We start from the raw sequence: 8008 nt of genomic DNA, 5'->3' as shown, positions 1-8008 counted from the left end.
TAACCCTGGTTTCCTTTATGCTTCAAACAGAATTTTTCAATGCAATTGTTGAAGAATATAGTGGGGAAAAAAAGGAGAGGGTGGGTCAAATCCTTCCTGTGAACAGGGGATGCAGGAGGGAATGTGAGCAGCCCCCTTATTGAGCAGCCATGAAAGGCTGGCTGTCTTGCCAGGGTACAGCCTCAGGATTCATTTTCATAGGAGAGATCAAGATAGTATTGATACTCGGGCTCTTTGAAAGACTCGGCCATCTGGAAACAGTGACCCTAACCAAACCCTAAGCTAACCCCTCTCCCCTCTCCCCTCTCTCCCCTCTCCCCTCTCCCCTCTCCCGTCTCTGTGTGTCTTTCTGTGTATGTGTCTATGTCTAACTCTGTGTGTGTCTCTGTCTCTCTCCCACTGTCTTCTTATCTACATCTCTGTTTAATGCCTAAGCCCTCTCCCCTTATCTATCCTATGTTCCTCTTCTCCATCACCTAGCTTCCAGCTCCCAAAACCCTTTTCATCTTCCCTATCCCTTATCTCACCCTCCCTCCGCTCAACCCCAGCTAACCCGAGTCTGCTTCCTTTTGGATCTCCAGCTTATCATATGCTCCCCTCTCTATCACTGTCTCTTTATCAAGTCATCTCCTACACACAGACAAACAGATACACACACACAGAGTCTCTCTCTCTCTCTCTCTCTCTCTCTCTCTCTCTCTCTCTCTCTCTCACACACACACACACACACACACACACACACACACACACACACACACAAACTATTGTTTCTTCTCCTTCTGGATAAAAAAAAGGTATACAAGACAGCAAAACCTCAGAGCTTGCATTCCAGTCCCGGATGGACAGGCTGGAGGACAGAGTGGATCAGAGGAGGATTTCTTAGAACCAAACCCCGACTTCACATAAGAACATAGACTTAGGAATCTGCCCCATCCTCCTGAATGCTGAGACAGACTAAGAGACAGACATCATCAAGCAAATGGCTTTCATCACCCTAATTCTCATCTGTAAAATAGAGCTTAAGAATACCTCCCTCTAAGAATGATGTATGACAGGTGGGAGTGTATCACAGAGGTCCCTATGAACTCACACTCCACTCTCCATCACCCTCCCAGTTACTAATTCTTTTTTTGAAAAATAGCAAAGTCTACCCCAGCAGGCCCTCTTTTCCCACCCAGCAAAGTAGCAGCAACATTACTTGCTCTTGCCAACAACCATCCCCTTCCCCAGAGCATCTGTTCTGTTCCCAGGACAAAGGGAGCCCAGAACTGAGTCCTCTAAGGAAACAGAAATGCCAAACTTTCCGCTAGGACCTCAGGAAATGACTTCAGCGGCTCCACTTGGCCAAGTCCTGGTGCTAATCACTTTCTCACACCCAAGAACTGCTCATTGCCACCTCCTGAGCTCTACTCTCCATGACTATAATTAAAGATGTCACCTGGGTGTTGCTGTGGAAAGTGACACCCAGGGCCCTTCGCACACCTGCTCTGGAAGGCAGTTGATTAGCCCTGGGCTGAGCACAGAGCAAGCTGCTGCCAGCTTTCCCAGCAGGAGGTATGGGTGTCATCCACTCTGCATAATGCAGGGGCAACAGGCAGCAGGAGCTGCTGGCCACACTTCTGGGGCCAATGCTGACTGGCTCAATTTAAAAGGTCCTTAGGGACCTTCAACCAACCAACTGTAGCCTGACTACTTTTCCTTAAAGATATATATCTCAGTATCTAGCACAGACTGGTCTTAAACTAATCCTCCTGCCTCAGCTTCCTGGGTGAAGCACCACACCGAACCTGTGGCTGCCTCACATTTTGAGAAAACAAAAAAACAAAAAAAAAACAGGCTTGGAAGCAGGAAATATTTTGCCAAAAAGTCACATGACATTAACTTAAGAGCATGAGAAGCTGAGTTTCCTACCTCCCCAGCCCGTTTGTAACCAAGACTGGTTTGGCCCCACTCAGGAATCATCTAGCAATGTCAGGAGACATTTTGAGTCCTCTTCCCCAAGGGTAGAAAGAAGACGGGGATGGTACTAAGTACTCACATTTAATGATGCACACATCAGCCTTCCAAACAGACTCATCTTGTCTAGAATGTCCACAATCCCAACACTGACAGACCCTGGAATCAAAGTGCCACCACAGGAACAAGTAGCCACCAGCCATTCAAATGCCCATTTTTAACTGTCCATAGGGTCCTCACTGCTAATTGTTATGGTTGTGCCACAAACCAGGGTACAGTTTAGTTTATTGGTAGCACTACCCAGCAGGAGTACCCCTCTGTGACCTTCTGACTCTACAGAAGATTTCTGACATTTCCCAGTTTTGTGCCTTTTCTCAGGCTGTCACCTCTACCTTGACCCTATCTCCCTGTGCGGCATCCTGGCATCCTTCTGGACCTTCCCAGTGCCACTGCCTCCTGTCCTTCCCTTCCAGACTCTGAGTTCCCCCAACATATCAGTCATGCCATCATGGGCATTTGCTTTAGTTTAATCAATGGGGACTTTCTCTCTCTCCCTTTTTTCTATTAGATATTTTCTTTATTTACATTTCAAATATTATCCCCTTTCCTGGTTTCCCCTCCAAAAATCCCCTATCCTCTCCCCACCTCCCCTTGCTCCCCTACCCTCCCACTCCCATTCCTGATCCTGGCATTCCCCTATACTGGGGCATAGATCCTTCACAGGACCTAGGGCCTCTCCTGCCATTGATGACCAACTAGGCCATTCTCTGCTACATATGCAGCTAGAGCTATAAGTTCTACCATGTGTTTTGGGGTTTTTTTTATTTGTTTTGTTGTTGTTGTTGGGTTTTTGTTGTTGGGTTTTTGTTGGTGGTGGTTTTGTTGTTGTTTTTGTTTTTGTTTTTTTGATTGGTGGTTTAGTTCAGAGGAGCTCAGGGGTTACTGGTTAGTTCATATTGATGTTCCTCCTATGGGGNTTCAGTCCCCTTCAGCTCCCTGGGTATTTCTCTGGCTCCTTCATTGGGGACCTTGTTCTCCGTCCAATGGATGATTGTGAGCATTCACTTCCGTATTTGCCAGGCATTATTTGCAGAGCCCCTCAGGAGACAGCTTTATCAGGCTCCTGTCTGCAAGCTCTTGTTGGCATCTGCCATAGTGTCTGGGTTTGGTGGTTGTTTATGGGATGGATCCCCAAGTGGGGCAGTCTCTGGATGGTTGTTCCTTCAGTCTCTGCTCTAACCTTTGTCTCTGTAACTCTTTCCATGGGTATTTTGTTCCCCCTTCTAAGAAGGATTCTGAGTTTCTGGGCTAATATCCACGTATCAGTGAGTGCATATTATGTGTGTTCTTTTGTGATTGGGTTACCTCACTTAGGATGATATCCTCCAGATTCATCCACTTGTCTAAGAATTTCGTAAATTCATTGTTTCATTGCAGCATTTTCAAACAACATTTTTTGTCAGTTTTACTCCATCTTCCATCTCTCTCCTCCTCCTGACCCTTCTTACACTCTCCCACCCATAATGCTCGCTCCTTTCCATTTTCATGTCACCTGTGTTCCATTGCCTTCTCCCATTGCCCAACCCCATTTTCCTGCTCTCATGGTCTCTTTTCAGTTTCGAAGCCTCCACCTGTACTCATACCACCATAATGCACATACATAAACAACACAAGCCAGAATCTGCATATGAGAAACTTTATTTGATTTTGTCTCTATGAATCTAAGTTGCCTTGATTAATATTATACTTATCCCATTTCTCTGCAAATTCCATTTTTCTTTACAGCTAAAATCAAATTCTGTTCTGTATAGTACGATATTTTCACTACTCAGCCATCCATTGGTCAATACATAGGCTGCTTTCCTTTCCCCATACTGTGAAGAGAGCGGCATTCAATATGTAAATGAGTATCTCTGTGTTAGGAAGCAGGGTTCTTTGGGTGTGTGCTCAGGAATAGTACAGATGGGTCATATGATAGTCCTATAGTTCTGGCATTTTTTTTTTTAAGATTTTTTAAAAGTTTTTATTTTATTTTATTTTTTAAATTTACTTATTATATGTAAGCACACTGTAGCTGTTTTCAGACACTCCAGAAGAGGGAGTCAGATCTTGTTAAGGATGGTTGTAAGCCACCATGTGGTTGCTGGGATTTGAACTCTGCTCACCAGCCCTAGTTCTGGCATTTAAAAGAGCTTCTCTTGTGTTAGTGTTAGGAGGCAGTCTAATTCAAATGTGAGTCTAGAGCCCTGAGTTCCAGTTCCAGACAATGTACTCACTACCTATACAACTTTAAAGAAGTTACTTAAATACCCTAAGCCTCACTGACTGTAGAACAGATGTGAGCATGGTATTTGCCACAGAGGGTTGCAATGTAAACAGAATTCCTTTGTCTAGGGAAAACAAGAAATGTTAGTGACTATCATTACCATATAAGGATTAGTCTTGCTCCTTACTAGAACTTGATCTCCTTCCAAAAAGGATTCTGTAATCCCAATACCATTCTAATGTTACCTAAAATGAAACCCTGAAAATTACAGTATTTCTCTTGTTTAAGAACATTAAACTTTTTATTTTTATTTAGTCTTTAACAACTTTATTAATTTTGATTACGTTCTTTCCCTGCCCCAATCACCTCCCATATTCCCCAACCACCCACTCAACTACATGGTCTGTCTCATAAATAAATAAATAAATAAATAACTAAATAAATAAATAAATAAATAAATAAATTTAAGCAACCCCCCAAATGAAGCCAGATTTGTATTAGTCGGCTAAAGAATAAAAGCAAATAGGACACGGACAAAGCAATGGTACTGAGTCACATGTCACTGTCACAGATGCCCCATGATATCTGACCCCCATTAAACCATCTCTGCTCAGGGATTAGAGATATTCTTTGATCCACACTAACAAAAAAAAAAAAAAAAAAAAAAAAAAAAAAAAAAAAAAAAAAAAAAGGAAAGAAATGGAAAAAAAAGGAAGGGAAAGGTGAAGGACTAAGGGAAAAGGGAGCGAGGGAACAAAACATTAGTGAGGACTACTGTTCTCAGTGGACATGATATTATGCCCAAGGGGACAGCCAGTTCTTGATGGATAAAATATCTTATTCATTTTATGTCTAAAGCACAGAACATATATGTATGTGTATATATACATGCTTTTATATATAGTACATTATACCTAGACATATATAGATATATTTGTAAAAAATCCATGGAGGGTTGGACCTGGAAAGATGGCTCACCAGGTCAAACCTGGTAATCTGAATTTGATACCAAGCCCCAAGATGGAGACAACCAACTCCTTCAGGTTGTTCTCTATACACTATGGTGTGCACACACACACACACACACACACACACTCGTCTCATATGCACAGAAAATAAATAATGTAATAAAAACATAATCCATGGAGCGGAGGAGACTGGGGAGAAGTGTGGAGAACTATACCTGCCAGGTAATAATAAGAAAGAGTAGGAAGCACTGTTCTAGTGACAGATGCTTTATATGGGATCATCACATGGCATGAAGCTATACGTTGTTGATGCAGTGCGCCTCTGTGCTCCACCCTGTGTGTGATCATGCAGGAAAGCCTCAAGCCTATACCATCAAGTCAGTACTTCTCCATGCAGTTTACAGATGGAGACCCTGGACACCCCACCCCCAAACCTGTCATCTCTGGTTGTCATATGCACGAAATCAATTACAATAGCATTTACCAGACAGCCGCCAGCCTGTTCACTCATCCACGCCTGGGCCTTGCCTTGGGACTGCGCTGTAGTTATCTTTGAGAATAATGACTGGTAATTGTTAGCCAATTCAATTTCTCTGAACTAGGCATCTGCATGACTTCATATGTTCCTAGTAACCTTCTAATGTTGATCTTCCTGTGAGTAGAACTGCCTGCCCAAGGTCAGCCCCTAGCAAGACCATGAGCTTCCCTGCCTTCCTGGTGCCCCAACATAGGAACCAAGGAACCAAAGCACCTCTGGATTCCTGCAAAGATCAGTATTTTGTGCTTCCAGACTTTGGTGAGCAACATCGATGGTCCAAACCACATCCTGGTCTGGAAGGCAGCAAGAGCAAGAACACGCAAAGGAATATGAGAAAGAAACGGGAAAGAGGGAGACCGTGAGGTGGAGTGGGTAAGGAGAACAAAGGGAAGAAAAGTTCAGGGAGGCAGAGACGTAGGGAGGGACATGGGCTCAAGGAACAGGAAGACAAAAGAAAGGACATGGGGACAGGAGCAGTTCTGAGGGAGGGAGGCAGGAAGGGAGGGAGAAACTAATCTATTTTTACTGACCTGAAAGCTGCTGATTTACTTGTTACCAGCTGCTTTGCATATTGAGATCAGAAGGTCCCAACTGCTCCTGTGAGAAGGCATAGGAATTCACTAATGTGGCCTTCTGGAAAGCTTTTCAAGCTCCTTCAGTTCTTCCCACACTGGGGGATGGGGGGTGGGGGAGGAAGGAGAGGGGCGATCCAATCTACCCTGCAGGGGTGGTGTCACCAAGTGTGAGGCATGGGAGCTCACTGGGCTCAGTCAACACCTACAGGACACCAACACCATGCCCTCCTCACTGCATCTCCCTAGAAGGGGACTAAGACTACAAGGTCTTAGTTTTGTCATGCTGAAGAGGAAGGTAAGTGGGACCGGAGCTCTGGAAAGTATCAAGTCAACTCCAGGAAAGTCAGTTAGCAAATAAATTCTCAAAGCAAATTCATATCTCAAAAGACTAGAGAAGAAACATTGTTAGCTAAGCATCTCAGAAGGCTAACCCTTCATCCTGAATCTCCGATTGCAAGAAGAAGAAGACAAAAGAAACGAATGGAAAGATTTGGGGAGGGAAGGAAACAGGACTTTAGCAAGCTAACTTACATATTTCTTAAGTTATTCTCATGTTAACCTATGAAATCAGAAAACATAGAATCCCCATTTAACAACAACAGCAGCAATAATAATTTTAAAATTCCCTTTAATAAATGGTGAACTGAGATTTGCCTTGTACCTTTGCTCATAGCTTTGGTACTAAAGACAGAGATGTGATGTGAATCCAGAACAATCTGAGTCTATAATTTAGTCACCTCTAGTATCTCCTAATCATTTCACAACATTAAGTCACCAAGGGAGGACATAGAAAGCAATGAAGGAACCCTCACGATGTGTGCGTACATGCATCTCTCCCTCCTTCTCCTTCTCTCCTACTGCCCATGCCTTGGTGTATCTGCCTCATTAACCAGGTTCTAATAAGTTCAGGGAGTTGCATTACACATCTTGGTAACGTGTCAGGAGTTCCACTCCCAGTTCTATATAACCTCTGAGTTCAAAAATCAGTTAAGTCTAAGCATTAAGTTGTTGGGAATTGGTTCTAATGCTTTGTCTTATTCGACTCCCAAAAGCCGCGCTTCCAGACCTGAGGGTCCCTGCCCCCAGCTGGCTTTGATTAGTAATAACGAATTGCCATAGAGCCTTGGCTGGGCAGGGAAACTTTTAGATTGCACAGGCAAGGGACCAAGAGAGAGGGGGAGAATAGCCATGATGATGAGAGATGAAACATAAAGACACAATGGCATGTAAGAATCTAGAAAAGTGGTCCTAGGAGCCAATTTTTTTATTAGTTATTTACTTCATTTACATTTCAAATGCTATCCTGAAAGTCCCCTATAACCCCCCCCCCACTCCCCTAGCCACCCACTCCTACTTCTTGGCCCTGGTGTTCCCCTGTACTTGGGCATATAAAGTCTGCAAGATCAAGGGACCTCTCTTCCCAATGATGGCTGACTAGGCCATCTTCTGCTACATATACTGCTAGAGACAAGAGCTCTGGGGGTACTGGTTAGTTCATATTATTGTTCCACCTATAGGATTGCAGACCCTTTCAGCTCCTTGGATAATTTCACTAGCTCCTCCGCTGGGGGTCCTGTGTGCCATCCAATAGCTGACTGTGAGCATCTACTTCTGTGTTTGCCAGGCACTGGCATAGCCTCACAAGAGACAGCTATATCAGGGTCCTTTCAGCAAAATCTTGCTGGCATATGCAATAGTGTCTGTG

The sequence above is a fragment of the Mus pahari genome, chromosome 3, assembly GCF_900095145.1.
Source record: "Mus pahari chromosome 3, PAHARI_EIJ_v1.1, whole genome shotgun sequence".
Classification (NCBI taxonomy): Eukaryota; Metazoa; Chordata; class Mammalia; order Rodentia; family Muridae; genus Mus; species Mus pahari.
The sequence above is the reverse complement of the archived record's forward strand: the minus strand, read 5'-3'. Positions refer to the sequence as shown.